The sequence below is a fragment of the Sphaeramia orbicularis genome, chromosome 2 (genome assembly GCF_902148855.1).
Source record: "Sphaeramia orbicularis chromosome 2, fSphaOr1.1, whole genome shotgun sequence".
Classification (NCBI taxonomy): Eukaryota; Metazoa; Chordata; class Actinopteri; order Kurtiformes; family Apogonidae; genus Sphaeramia; species Sphaeramia orbicularis.
This window is the reverse complement of record NC_043958.1, coordinates 24618115-24633541: the sequence shown is the minus strand read 5'-3', so window position 1 is coordinate 24633541 and position 15427 is coordinate 24618115.

Sequence of the window (15427 nt, the reverse complement as noted above, 5' to 3'; positions counted from 1 at the left end):
CTTATTCATGCTGATTTGACATATAAACATCAATATTAATCATCAACATGATATTTATACTTATAATGTAGTCAGAGAAAAAAAAAAAGTTTTAGAAATTTAGAGGTGGAACATTTCAAATCATTGTCCTGGACAAAAAAAAAAAAAAAAAAAAAAATCAATTTTTAGAGAAATTACATAAAAACCATTTCTGTGGCATTTTGGAAGCAAAGATAACAATTTAAACCAAACTAACCAATGCAATGCAATGATATTCATCCCAATATAAAACTATATTATAACGTCTGTCATGATATTTATGAACTATATGGACAAAAATATTGGGACACATCATGTCTACAGCTGTAAGATGTCTTATTCATGCTGATTTGACATATAAACATCAATATTAATATCAATATGAAATTTATACTTATAATGTAGTCAGAGCAAAAAAAATGTTTTAGAAATTTAGAGGTGGAACATTTCAAATCATTGTCCTGGACAAAAAAAAAAAAAAAAAAAATCAATTTTGAGAGAAATTATGAAAAAAACATCTTTGACACATTTTGGGAGCAACAATAACAATTTAAACCAAATTAACCAGTGCAATGCAGTGGTATTTATCTCAATATAAAAGTATATTATAACGTCTGTCATGAGGTTTATAAACTATATGGACAAAAATATTGGGACACATCATGTCTACAGCTGTAAGACGTCTTATTCATGCTGATTTGACATATAAACATCAATATTAATCATCAACATGATATTTATACTTATAATGTAGTCAGAGAAAAAAAAAAAGTTTTAGAAATTTAGAGGTGGAACATTTCAAATCATTGTCCTGGACAAAAAAAAAAAAAAAAAAAAAAAAAAAAATCAATTTTGAGAGAAATTATGAAAAAAACATCTTTGACACATTTTGGAAGCAATGATAACAATTTAAACCAAAGTAACAAATGCAATGCAATGACATTTATCCCAATTTAAAACTATATTATAACGCCTGTCATGATATTTATAAACTATATGGACAAAAATATTGGGACACATCATGGCTACAGCTGTAAGACGTCTTATTCATGCTGATTCGACATATAAACATCAATTTTAATAATCAATATGATATTTATACTTGTAATCTAGTCAGAGAAAAAAAAAATATAGAAATTTAGAGGTAGAACATTTCAAATCATTGTCCTGGACAAAAAAAAAAAAAAAAAAAAAAAAAAAAAAAAAAAAAAAAAAAAAATCAATTTTTAGAGAAATTACATAAAAACCATTTCTGTGGCATTTTGGAAGCAAAGATAACAATTTAAACCAAAGTAACAAATGCAATGCAATGACATTTATCCCGATTTAAAACTATATTATAACGTCTGTCATGATATTTATAAACTATATGGACAAAAATATTGGGACACATCATGGCTACAGCTGTAAGACGTCTTATTCATGCTGATTCGACATATAAACATCAATTTTAATATCAATATGATATTTATACTCATAATTTAGTCAGAGCAACAAAAAAAAATGTTTTAGAAATTTAGAGGTGGAACATTTCAAATCATTGTCCTGGACAAAAAAAAAAAAAATCAATTTTGAGAGAAATTATGTAAAAACCATCTCTGAGACATTTTGGGAGCAACAATCACAATTTAAACGAAACTAATCAATGCAATCCAATGATATTTATCCCAATATAAAACTATATTATAACGTCTATCATGATGTTTATAAACTATATGGACATAAATATTGGGACACATCATGGCTACAGCTGTAAGATGTCTTATTCATGCTGATTCGACATATAAACATCAATTTTAACAATCAATATGATATTTATACTTGTAATTTAGTCAGAGAAAAAAACAATGTTATAGAAATTTAGAGGTGGAACATTTCAAATCATTGTCCTGGATTTAAAAAAAAATCAATTTTGAGAGAAATTACATAAAAACCATCTCTGACACATTTTGGGAGCAACAATAACAATTTAAACGAAACTAACCAAAGCAATCCAATGATATTTATCCCAATATAAAACTATATTATAATATCTATCATGATTTTTATAAACTATATGGACAAAAATATTGGGACACATTATGGCTACAGCTGATTTGACACATAAACATCAATATTAATATCAATATGATATTTATACTTGTAATTTAGTCAGAGAAAAAGAAAAAAGTTTTAGAAATCTAGAGGTGGAACATTTCAAATCATTGTCCTGGACAACAAAAAAAAAAAATCAATTTTGACAGAAATTACATTAAAAAAAAAAACATCTTTGACACTTTGTAAGCAATAATCACAACTTAAACCAAACTAACAAATGCAATGCAATGATATTTATCCCAATATAAAACTATATTATAATATCTGTCATTATTGTTTTGTATCCCAAACCCCTGTTTAGAAAAGAAACACCTGAATTCAACACGTTCCAATAATTTTGTCCATTTGTGTACGAGTTAGGCAATTACGCTATGAGGCTAACAGTATGTTTACGGTTCGACCATGCAAGAGCAGTAAAGGCTGTGTTTATTTATACCCAAATATAATCCAATTTGTCCTTTGTTTTTTGTGTGCATGAGCCACTGGACAAATTGCTCGTTTCATCTCCAAGAAATAGAAGCTCCACATTTGACCTTGATACGGTAAATTATAGTGCTCTATCTTTGACTACTCAGTATAATAGTCCCTGAGAGGTTGCTTTTACAGTCAATAAGGAACCCTTGCATAAACATAAATTAAAACATAATTTCCTCTAGAGATAGACCACTGTCACTGATGCCATTTAATGTACCATGTACCATGTCTCATTGTTTTAGTGCAAAGAAGCTTTTTTTTTTTTTTTCAGCTTTGCATTTACTTTTCACTTTTAGATGTTTTCAGACTGCATCGTTTTCTTATAAGTTGCTCTTTTTCTCTGTTTTGTACCGCTGGGTTTTAATGCATGCAAATATGTCTCGCAGTGTGCAAAGATTAAAAATACTTTCAGCTTCAAATGATAAATAGTTTCACTTCCTTCAGGTCTACATTAATTTCTCGGAGCATCCACTCGCACTTTACTAGAATGTGCGTGAAATGAATTGCAACTGACATGGACAATGAATAATGCACGAAGTATATATACGCTGCTATCAATTATGGAAAACTTTGCTAAGCTACATGCTGAATACGGGTCAATGAAATGGGTTTACGTCCTCTGTAGGGTATTGATTGTAATCACCTATGTTAAACATTGCTGGAGCTGAGATGTAAAGTAAATGTTTAGATAAAGGTTAGCAGGTAAAAACTGCTGTAAATGATTTAAAAGATGTAAAATACAGTCAGTTTACCGGTGCAGGAATGAATGAATGAATGTTTATTTCAGTTAAATACAAAATACAAAACACATACATATAAAAAAAAAAAAAAAACAACAACAAAACAAAACACATACATATTAAAAAACAAACAAACGCCAATAAGAGATGCACGGTCCAAACTCATTCGATTTAAAATTCTCAATAGACTATACTGGACACCTGTCAAACTATATAGAGCAGGAATATGCAATTCTAATATCTGTTGGCGGTGTAAACAAAGTCCTGGAGACATGGTTCATATGTTTCTTACCTGCCCGAGTCTGACCTCTTACTGGCATGGTGTCATGGGAAAGATAAATAGTACTTTAAATTTGAATTTGGTCCTGACACCTGCGTTGTGTCTTCTGAATTTCCTGGAACATGATGTTACATTAGAAGTCAAAAGAGCACATTGGCTTAAAATTGCACTCACTACAGCTAAGAGGGTCATACTAAGGCACTGGAAGGGGCAGAACAACCCTACTTATTCTGAATGGTATTCAACCTTATCAGAGACCGCCTCATTTGAAAGACTGATCCACAAGATAAATGGACAGATGGATATGTATAGAAGTGTGTGGGAACCCTTCTTAACACAGATCGGCTCATATTGAGGGATGCCGATTGAACTTAGCTCATGCTGGAAGATCCAATGTGCCCCCCCCCCCCCCCCCCTTTTTTTTTTTGTTTGTTTGTTTGTTTGTTTGTTTGTTTGTGACTGACTGGCTGGGGGAGAGGGGGGATTGTGGGAGAAAAAGGAAAAGGAAGAGTTGTTCCTTCAACATGGACATCTTACTAATGTGTGTTCTTTCCAATTTAGTGCAAGATGCAATGTGTTCGGCTCTGTGCTAGGGCTGTGGACTAATTGTGATGTCCTTGATTTATTTATTTATTTTTTTTAAAAATGTGATTGTGAACCTTTGAAGGACTCAATAAAAATAAAAAAAAAACAAAAAAAAAAAACAAACAAACAAACAAACATAAAATTAACACATTTTCCTATTCACATCCTTAGTCCAAGTCCACACCTTAAGTTGCAGCAGGTAAATACTTAAACACAAATTATACTACATTCAGTGTTATAAGTTATTTTGTAATCGTATTACTTTCATAGCCCTTCAGAATTGGACAAATTAAAGTCTTTTTGAAACTCAACAGTGAGCTACACAATTTCACTTCATCCTTCAGTTCGTTCCATAGATTGACACCAATAACAGAAATACTGTGATATTTAACGTTTGTTCTTACTTTACATTTTTAAAACACAAACATCCCTCTTAAATTATAATGTCCTTCTCTTAACTTAAGAATTTTCTGAATACAAACAGGAAGATTTTTACTTTTAACGCGAAACATAAATTCCATTGTTTTTAAATATACAATATCAATAAATTTTAGAAAACCAGATTCTACAAAAAGTGGATTACTTGATTGGAAATAACCAGCTTTGTTTATGACTCTAATAGCTTTTTTTTTTGAGTTTAATTATCGGGTCTATATTAGTTTTATACACATTGCCCCATATTTCCACACAGTACGACATATATGGCATTACAAGTGGACAATACAACATATGCAAACATTTTTTGCTTTACAAGTCTTGAGTTTTATAAAGAATCGCAACAGCCTTGAACATTTTACGTTTGATATATTCTTTTTGTGGTTTCCAATTTCCCCTAGCACCACCAAAAACCATCAATTTTGTTTTATCTTCATTAAGTGCTAACTTATTTACGTCAAACCATTTTTTTTAACTTGATCAATTCCTTTTCCACATTTTCTAATATTTGTTTCACATTTGCTCCCGAATAAAGCAAATTAGTATCATCTGCAAATATTGTAAATTTTAACTTCCTAGATGCCATAAAAATATCATTTAGATAAAGTATAAATAACTTGGGTCCCAGAACGACGGATGGTTGGTTTAGCAGCATGAATGTGAAAGAGAAAATACACAAAAACATATAATTCAGTCGTATTTGACTCGTAAAAAGGAAATAGTATTACTTTATTGAAAACAGATTCCTTTCATTTTGTGAATCTTAAGATCAGATGATGTTAAAATGTTGAAAAAGTCACGTTGTTACAGTTTTGCCGTCGTCTTTTGTACATGAGGTTTTATGACAACCTGGTATTGTTCTGACCTTTGGCTTCAAGTTTGATAAAAAAGTTTCATTATTCACTTAAAGTGCAGCCATCACGGATATGGCAAAGGTACTTCCCAGACTTCCTGTTCCGAATGGATAAGGTCAAATGTTGTTAATGAAAGGATAATGTGACTTAACGCTTTAAAACCTGGTGCGTCACCGCTGACACACCCTGTACATATGCAGTTTGGGTGGCTGTAACTGTTTCACTGTTTGTGCGATTGGAAAAATTCCAACGGTTTCTGAAACTGGAGATGTTGGGCTTTGTAGGTTTTACTGTGTCATTACGGTAATTTCACTCACAGTTGTATAGAAGCTGGAGAAGTCACCGTTTTAGCAGAATAACAACATGCAATAAATTGTATATGATTGCTAGGTTTTGAAAGATGTGAAAAAAGTGCTGTAAAAAATGGGCAAACATTCACTCACAGCATATTTTCTAATCTTTTTTTTAAATTTTATTTTTATATTCTAATTTTTATTTTTATTTTTATATGATTTTATTTAAACTTTTTCAATCCGCAAAACCAAGACATATACTCTTAATGAGTACAAACAAATCAAAACAACAATTTGAGACAAAAAAACAAAAAAAGACGACAAAACAAACCCCTAAAAAATAAATTAATAAATTCTATATATATTAGAGCTGCAACCGATTAATCGATTAATCGAGTCAAAGTGATCCAAAAAAATCATTCAACCGCAATTCTCCTGAATCAAATCTTTGTTTCCTTCATTTCTCTGCTGTTACACATTGGTTCCACTGTTGTGTTTCACACGGACGTTTATTATGACGCACAAAGATCGGTGCAATAGAATATCTCCCTTCCATCAATTTGAGTCGATTAATCAAATCGGGACTTTTTGCATTGACTAGTCGATTAATCGGTTGCAGCTCTTTAAGATTCTTTATTTGTCAGTATATATTTATATATGCACACACACACACAATAATAATAATAATAATAACACAAATTAAACCCCACCCACAAACATGCTCAACCTCAACATCCTCAAACCTGGACTTTTTTTTCCTTTTACATTATCAATTTTTTAAAAACGCTTCTTCTCATATAATTTCAAATTGGGTTAATTTGTTCTTTTCTGTTGCTATTGCCTTTTCTATGTTTAAATAATAACTCAACGCTCATTTCTAGTGCGACAATGAAGGCACGTAGGTAGATATTTTCTAATCTTTTAATAGTCAAAATAAGAAAAAAAAAAAAAGTCCAGGCAGTTTAAAGTCGGTTTAAAAGGTTAAGTGTTTTCAAGTCAAGACGGTTAAAAAATGTTAATGTACTTAACTCTAAAGTGAATAATTTGATAACGTTTAGTGACTTTTACACATCAACTAACATCAGCATTCAAATCATGGTGTCACATGATACAATATTAACGGTTGTAAATCATGGGTGTTAGACTCATTTTAGTTCAGAGGGCATATTCAGCCCAGTATGATCTGAAGTGGGCAGGACCAGTAGAATAATAACAGTGAAAAAACTCAAATTTTATTATTGACTATGTTTACATCTACAAAATTTCCTTAAAAGTTCAAACAACCTGAAATGTCTTATACAGAAGAGGAAAAATAGGTCCAATATTATTATTATTATTATTATTATTATTATTATTATTATTATTATTATTATTATGAGAAAAAAGTCAGAATTCTGAGATTAACCCTTTCATGCATGAATTATGAGAACCTTAATCAAAAATTTTTCCTGAGTGTTTTTATTCCTCTTTAGGCATGAAAAAAATAGTGCGATTGAAAATTTTCTTCTGAAAAATACATTTTAAAAAATAAATCAAATAAAATAATTTTAAAAATAAAAAAGACATAAAAAAATAATAATGAAAACAAAAAAATTCTTATAAACGTATTTTTCATGAAGTTGCAAAAATATCCACTCAGCTGGACACCACACGTTTAATTTTTGACGCGCAGAAACATGTATTTACTGATAAATTGTGTGAAAACTATGGGGAGGGGTTTTGATTCTGGGGGTTTATGCTCAGGAGAGATCTACATAATGTTACCAATTCATGTCAGAAAAGATATGGAGTGTCTTAAAACTTTAATAAAGACGTGTAAAAAATAAAAATAAAAAAAAATCCATGAATATACAAGAGAACAGCTGTAGAATAGCTGTCCACTGTAGTGACCAGTATGCATGAAAGGGTTAAAGTCAGAATTCTGACTCCAATCTCAGAATTCTGACTTTTTTTCTCATAATAATAATAATAATAATAATAATAATAATAATAATAATAATAATAATAAACATATTTTGGATCTTTTTTTTCCGTGGCCCTAATCCTCTTAAGTAAGATTTAGTAACATTATTCCTCAACTTAATATTTACACATGTGCACTACAATTTACAGATCACATCGGATCGGCAAAGACGTAAAACATTTAGTAACAGGGAGAAAATTGTTAAAATTGCACTTATTTCTCTCAAGACATTTCATATTTGTTCAGGTTTTTCACATTTTTTGCGAAAGGATTGTTTGGAAACGGAAGGATTTTCATATAATTTACTGTTTGACTCTAAAACAAAGAGAAAAAATGGAGGTTGTCTTTATTTATAGGTTATTATGATAGTATTTTACTGGTCTGACCCACTTGAAATTGAAAATAATTTTGATGCACTTGACTATTAACCCTTTCATGCACACTGGTCACTCCAGTGGACAGCTATTCTACAGCTGTTCTCTTGTATATTCATGGATTTTGTTGTTGTTTTCGTTGTTGTTGTTTTTTTTACACATATTAAAGTTTTAAGACACTCCATATCTTTTCTGACATGAATTGGTAACATTATGTAGATCTCTCCTGAGGATAAACCCCCAGAATCACAAGCCCTCCCCATAGTTTTCACACAATTTATCAGTAAATACATGTTTCTGCGCGTCAAAAATTAAACGTGTGGTGTCCAGCTGAGTGGACATTTTTGCAACTTCATGAAAAATAGGTTCATAAGAATTTTTTTTTCATTATTATTATTATTATTATTATTATTATTATTTTTTTTTTTTTTTTTTTTAATTATTATTGTTATTTTTTAAATTATTATTATTCATTTTTCAGAAGAAAATGTTTAATGGCATTGTTTTTTTTTTTGTTTTTTTTTCATGCCTAAAGAGGAATAAAAACACTCAGGAAAAAAAAAAATGATTAAGGTTCTCATAATTCGTGCATGAAAGGGTTAATGTCTTCAGTGTAATTTTAGCATTTTACAAATTTATCCCAAATATTATTATTATTATTATTATTATTATTATTATTATTATTATTATTATTATTATTAATTATTGTTATTTTTTAAATTATTATTATTTATTTTTCAGAAGAAAATGTTTAATGGCATTGTTTTTTTTTGTTTTTTTTTCATGCCTAAAGAGGAATAAAAACACTCAGGAAAAAAAAATTGATTAAAGTTCTCATAATTCGTGCATAAAAGGGTTAATATCTTCAGTGTAATTTTAGCATTTTACAAATTTATCCCAAATATTATTATTATTATTATTATTATTATTATTATTATTATTATTATTAATTATTGTTATTTTTTAAATTATTATTATTTATTTTTCAGAAGAAAATGTTTAATGGCATTGTTTTTTTGTTTTTTTTTCATGCCTAAAGAGGAATAAAAACACTCAGGAAAAAAAAAAAATTGATTAAAGTTCTCATAATTCGTGCATGAAAGGGTTAATATCTTCAGTGTAATTTTAGCATTTTACAAATTTATCCCAAATATTATTATTATTATTATTATTATTATTATTAATTATTGTTATTTTTTAAATTATTATTATTTATTTTTCAGAAGAAAATGTTTAATGGCATTGGTTTTTTTTTTGTTTTTTTTTCATGCCTAAAGAGGAATAAAAACACTCAGGAAAAAAAAAAAATTGATTAAAGTTCTCATAATTCGTGCATGAAAGGGTTAATATCTTCAGTGTAATTTTAACATTTTACAAATTCATCCCAGGGGCCAAATTGGACCCTTTGGTGGGCCAGTTTTGGCCCCCGGGCCTTATGTTTGACACCTGTGTTTTAATTTAAGTCATCTGTTTAACTCCCCCCCCCACAGACTGTAAAGCAGGGGTCTCAAACATGCGGCCTGGGGGCCAAATGCGGCCCGCCAAAGGTTCCAATCCGGCCCCTTGGATGAATTTACAAAGTGCAAAAATTCCACACTCAAGTCATTTTAGTTCATGTTCCACATACAGACCAATGTGATCTACAGTCAAACAATAATAGCATTATAACCTACAAAAAAAAAGACTCCATATTTTCTTCTTGGTTTGATGTGAAAAAATAATATTACACTATGCCTATAAATAATGACAGCTTCAAATTTTTGTCTTTGTTTTAGTGCAAAAAATAACATTAAATGATGAAAATACTTACATTTACAAACTATCCGTTAAAGGTCCCATATTATGCTTTTTTATTATTATTTATTATGCTTTTTCAGTCACGTCATATAGGTCTCAGAAGCCCAAAAACATAGTATTTAAGTTTGTTCGCCCCAAAATCATCCTTTTTTCGGAGTTTCAGCGGTCGAAAAAGTCCCTCTCACCAGCCCTCCTCAGAACAGGCTGTTTCTGGGCCTGCTTCCGGGTATGCAAATGAACGCATCTGTCCACGCCCACTCCCCCTCCCCTCTGGGAGAGGACGCGGCTTATGCTAGCGTTCGCTGTTCTGAATACACAAGTCACCTGTCTGAAATGCCCCTCTCTCGTCTCCAATACACATGTCTCAGACAGAACGTCTTTCCAAACACTGGCTTTCTTTGCCTTGAGGCGTGATTGAGCCCCGACGGAAAACGGCGGTGTTGTGTCGAGTTCGTGGACCTGACACGGAAAGACGCCTGCCGCCACTAATGCAGGCAGCTGCTAACAAGCTTGATGCTAACTCTACTGATGCCAACCACAAAAGGCCCGTGTTCAAAGTAGTTCTGTTGAATGTCTCTTCATATTATCAGCTCTTGCATGTTAACGGGGACGCAAACGTTAGCAGCAGTAACCGAGCTATGTTAGCTGCCATGCTAACGTTAGACGTACACATCAACAACCACCAGCTTATCCGTAATGTAGGGTTATGCAGTAAAGATACAAAAAAATGATAAGAACTTACATCTCCCACACTTGTACTTGGGTCATGAAGCGTTGGTACTGCGTCCTTCTTGATTCGGAGTCTTTGTGCTAACCCGGAGCTGTATGGGCCCATGTTCGAAAAACACTCGTCCGTGAAATGCCGGGCACACACATACAAGCGTTTGGGAATGTTGTTTGGTCCATGACCATCACAGATAGAATCCAGCCACTTTTTACGGAGAGGCTCGGAAGTGGGGAGCAAAAATAAACTATGGTGTTGGTGTGTGCAGCCAACAACACCACAACTTGCGTGTCTCGCCTTCGCCATGTTTGTTGTCCAAGAGGTACTTTGCCAGGGCGGGGCTCGCTTTGCCAGGGTGGGGCTTACCTTTTCATGCAGGGTGGGGCCACAGTCAGGGGGAGGAGTTAAATCCGCTTATGTCGTCATAAGCGGAGCCAACTCAAACTCGGCCGTTTGAGCATTTTCACTAAATGTGGTGTAGCAAGGCAGGGAGGAAACAGACAGTTTTCAAATTCGAACCTCATAATGAGGCTACTGCAACACACACTACTGTAAGAAAACTGTCACAAAGTCAGATTTGCATAATATGGGACCTTTAACAATAAAATGTGAATAACCTGAACAAATATGAACAACCTGAAATGTCTAAAGAAAATTAAGCACAATTTGACCAATTTTCTGTCTGTTATTAAGTGTTTAGTGTCTTCGTAGATAGATGTAGTTTTGCTATAATATGGATTAAAATTGCACTTATTTTTCTTAAGAAATTTCAGTTTTTTTCAGGTTATTCACATCTTTTTTGTTTGGATGGTTTATGAAAGTAAGTATTTTTATAATTTAATTGGGGTTTTTTGCACTAAAACAAAGACAAAAATATGGAGTTGTCATTATTTATAGGTTATTTTGATATTATTTTACTGGTCCGGCCCACTTAAAGTCAAATCGGGCTGAATTTGGCCCCTGAAAGAAAATGAGTTTGAGACCCCTGCTGTAAAGACTGTAAAGCTTGCAAAGTAATGTTATATTAAATGTACTGATTGTGTTTCCTTAAATGTTAGCCTGGGCCTGTATTTCTCTCAGCTGCAGCAGCATTTATGCTTTTATTCTACTTCCCTCTGTTTAATCTGGATAAATAGTCTGATTTAGTATTAAAACTGGCTTCGATCTGCACATGCAATGCACTTCTCTAAAAATGGAATGAGCGTCTCAGTGGATACAATCTACTCCTACTCTACTCTTAACTAGCAGTGCATTACATGACAGGTACAAGCATATTTTTATTTATTTATTTATTTATTTTTGGCCTGTAATTGAGAGCTACACAGTAAAATCGCCAGTGAAAAAGTCACTTTTTCTTCAGTTTTCTGGGTTTTTGATATAATAACCTGAGCTTTTACGAACATCTACATGATCAGTGAATTAAATATTGGGAAAAAAAAAAGATTTTCACAGGCAAAATGCAAAATATTGAGAATTTTTTTAATACTAAATGGTGTTAAATCACCTCGGAAATGTTAAATACAGAGAAAAATTCATTTGGGAACTGCCACAAAAGTAACACTGGGTCTTTATTGGTTAAGCAAATATTGTTTTTTTTTTTTTTTTATTATCTTAAGCGCAATTACATTATTAAAAGCTAATGTTAATCGGAAATGCTAAACTCCGAGCATAAATAATATCTGGATTGACCTCTGTTCACAACCCAGCTTAGAAAGTTGCATTCCTACAATAGTTTTTAAACAGCAGAGAAATCTACACAGTCAAATCACCAGTGTTTATATAACACTTAAAGAGTTAATTTTAACACTACCTCAGTGAACATATGGTCCCTATCTACAAAGTGTCAAATTTACACTGAACATAGAGTTACATTTCTAGAGTCAACTTTACTCTAGTAAGAGTTAATATTTGACACTACACTACACTAATTAGTGTCAATCAAGTATTACACTATTTGAGAAGTAACACCCATAGTGTTATTCACATTCAACACTGAAGAGTTAAGTGTTAAGAAATAACTTTTCCAGTGTTAAACCTACTTAACACTACATGTTGATAAATAAATGACTCCAAAGAGTGTTGATTTCTAACTGCCTCCTACCGGTGTTACATGTGATGTACTATAGTCCCAGTGTCTGCAGGGGGGAAAAAAGATGATATTATTTCTGTTCCCAATTTATTCCAAGTAAAAATGAAATATTGCAATTAAAAGTAAACATAAAATGACATGTAAAATAAAAGCCGCCGACCCGATATCACGTTATCCATTTGAAATTCGGTATTTGAAAACACGTACCCAATATTGATGACGACAACGTAACTATATTCTTGCGCACAGAATCTGCTCGGATGAAATAACAAAAACAATAGTTTATTTACACAAACTTACAAACGCAGTTTTTCGATGCGAGGAAGATGGCGACGCCAGAGTCCGACTTCTCACTCAGTTTGAGCGCGGAGGTAGGTGGGCGGGGCTTTTCAGAGTCATTATTTTTTAACACTGAAAGGTATCTTTCAGGGCTTTAAGACATTTCCGGTTGTTCATATTTGTTCAGATTATTCACACACATTTTGCAAAATTACACTAGTTAGTGTAAATACATGAAAATATTTACATTCTGAAAGAGAAACATTTGGAGTTGTCATTATTTATATGTTATTATGATGGTATTTTACTGGTCCTGCCCACTGGAGATTGAATTGGTCTGAATGTGGAAACTGAAATAAAGGATTGTTAATATCTTCAGTGTAATTTTTGCATTTCCCAAATTCTTCCCAGGGGCCGGACTGGACCCTTTGACGGGCCGGATTTGGCCCCCGGGCCGCATGTTTGACACCTGTGGTCTATGCACTTCCGGATTCCTTGGTATTTTAACGTTGTATTTCCGGATACAACATTTGAACGTGTGGTGCATCCTCTGGTGTATGGTCCTACAGAGTGAGCAGTCAGGTTTTTTCTCTTTTTTTGATTCCCCTGCAGATAATGGCACGTATTGCCAAAGCAGCTCGTTGGTTTTTGTTTAGCGCTACCATTTTGTGACTCACGCCAATGCACAATCGTGTATGCCAGGGGTGTCAAACTCACTTTAGTTCAGGGGCCACATTCAGCTAAATTTGATCGGAAGTGGGCCGAACCAGTAAAATAACAACAATATAACATAATAATGTATAAATAATGTCAACTCCAAACTTTTCTCGATGTTTCAGAGTGAAAAAAGTACATTTACATAATGAAAGTGTTGACACCTTCAAACTATCCTTTCAAAAGATGTGAATAACGTGAACAAACTGATAAAAACAAATGTAATTTTAACAATATTATGCCTCAGTTTATCATTTACACATGTTCATTATAACTTACAGATCACAGTGGATCTACAAATACACAAAACATTTAATAACAGACAGAATTTTGTTAAAATTGAAAAAAAAAAAAAAAAAGAAACAAAACTCTTTAAGACATTTCAGGTTGTTCATATTTGTTCAGATTATTCACACACATTTTGCAAAATTATACTAGTTAGTGTAAATACATGAAAATATTTACATTCTGAAAGAGAAACATTTGGAGTTGTCATTATTTATATGTTCTTATGATGGTATTTTACTGGTCCTGCCCACTGGAGATTGAATTGGTCTGAATGTGGAAACTGAAATAAAGGATTGTTAATATCTTCAGTGTAATTTTTGCATTTCACAAATTCATCCCAGGGGCCGGACTGGACCCTTTGACGGGCTGGATTTGACACCTGTGGTCTATGCACTTCCGGATTCCTTGGTATTTTAACGTTGTACAGGGTGGGGAAGCAAAATTTACAATATTTTGAGGCAGGGATTGAAAGACAGTGTATGACCAATTAGTTTATTGAAAGTCATGAGAATTTATTTGCCACAAGAAAATGGACATAATAGAAAATGTTTTTATTCTATGTGTCCTCCTTCTTTCTCAATAACTGCCTTCACACGCTTCCTGAAACTTGCGCAAGTGTTCCTCAAATATTCAGGTGACAACTTCTCCCATTCTTCTTTAATAGTATCTTCCAGACTTTCTGGTAATAGTTTTGCTCATAGTCATTCTCTTCTTTCCATTATAAACAGTCTTTATGGACATTCCAACTATTTTTGAAATCTCCTTTGGTGTGACGAGTGCATTCAGCAAATCACACACTCTTTGACGTTTGCTTTCCTGATTACTCATATGGGCAAAAGTTTGTGAAAAGGTATGGATAATAGTGTTAGGTATGATTATGACATCAGTATATGTTTGGTTTCAAAACAATTGACGTAGTGCCTGCTGAGAAAAAACAACTAAATGTTCATTGTAAATTTTGCTTCCCCACCCTGTATTTCCGGATACAACACTGAAACGTGTGGTGCATCCTCTGGTGCACAGTCAGGTCGCATACGAGCATCGGTCTGTACGGTGTGAGAACATGAATTGTGAGCCTGATTCGCACAGTTTCAGATGAAGCTGCGTGCAACGATCGAAAAAATTGCAAAGTGTATGGCCACCTTAAGGAAGCCACTAAGACATTCATGGAAGTATTCAGAGTTCATAACATTTCTAGAACCTTCTCCATTATGGATTCCACACACACTGTTCCCTTATCAGTGCTGACACGTGGAGAGAGAAGTGTTGGTGAATGCAGCAGCAGGATGTGACAGGTGTGTACCTGGAGCTACTGGCACTGAGTTAAAATGAAGTGAAACTGTGTGTGGAGGAAGGTTTGGCTACACCACACTAACCTGGAGCACACTTTCCTGGCTAGTCACTGTGAGTGATCGAGGTGTTG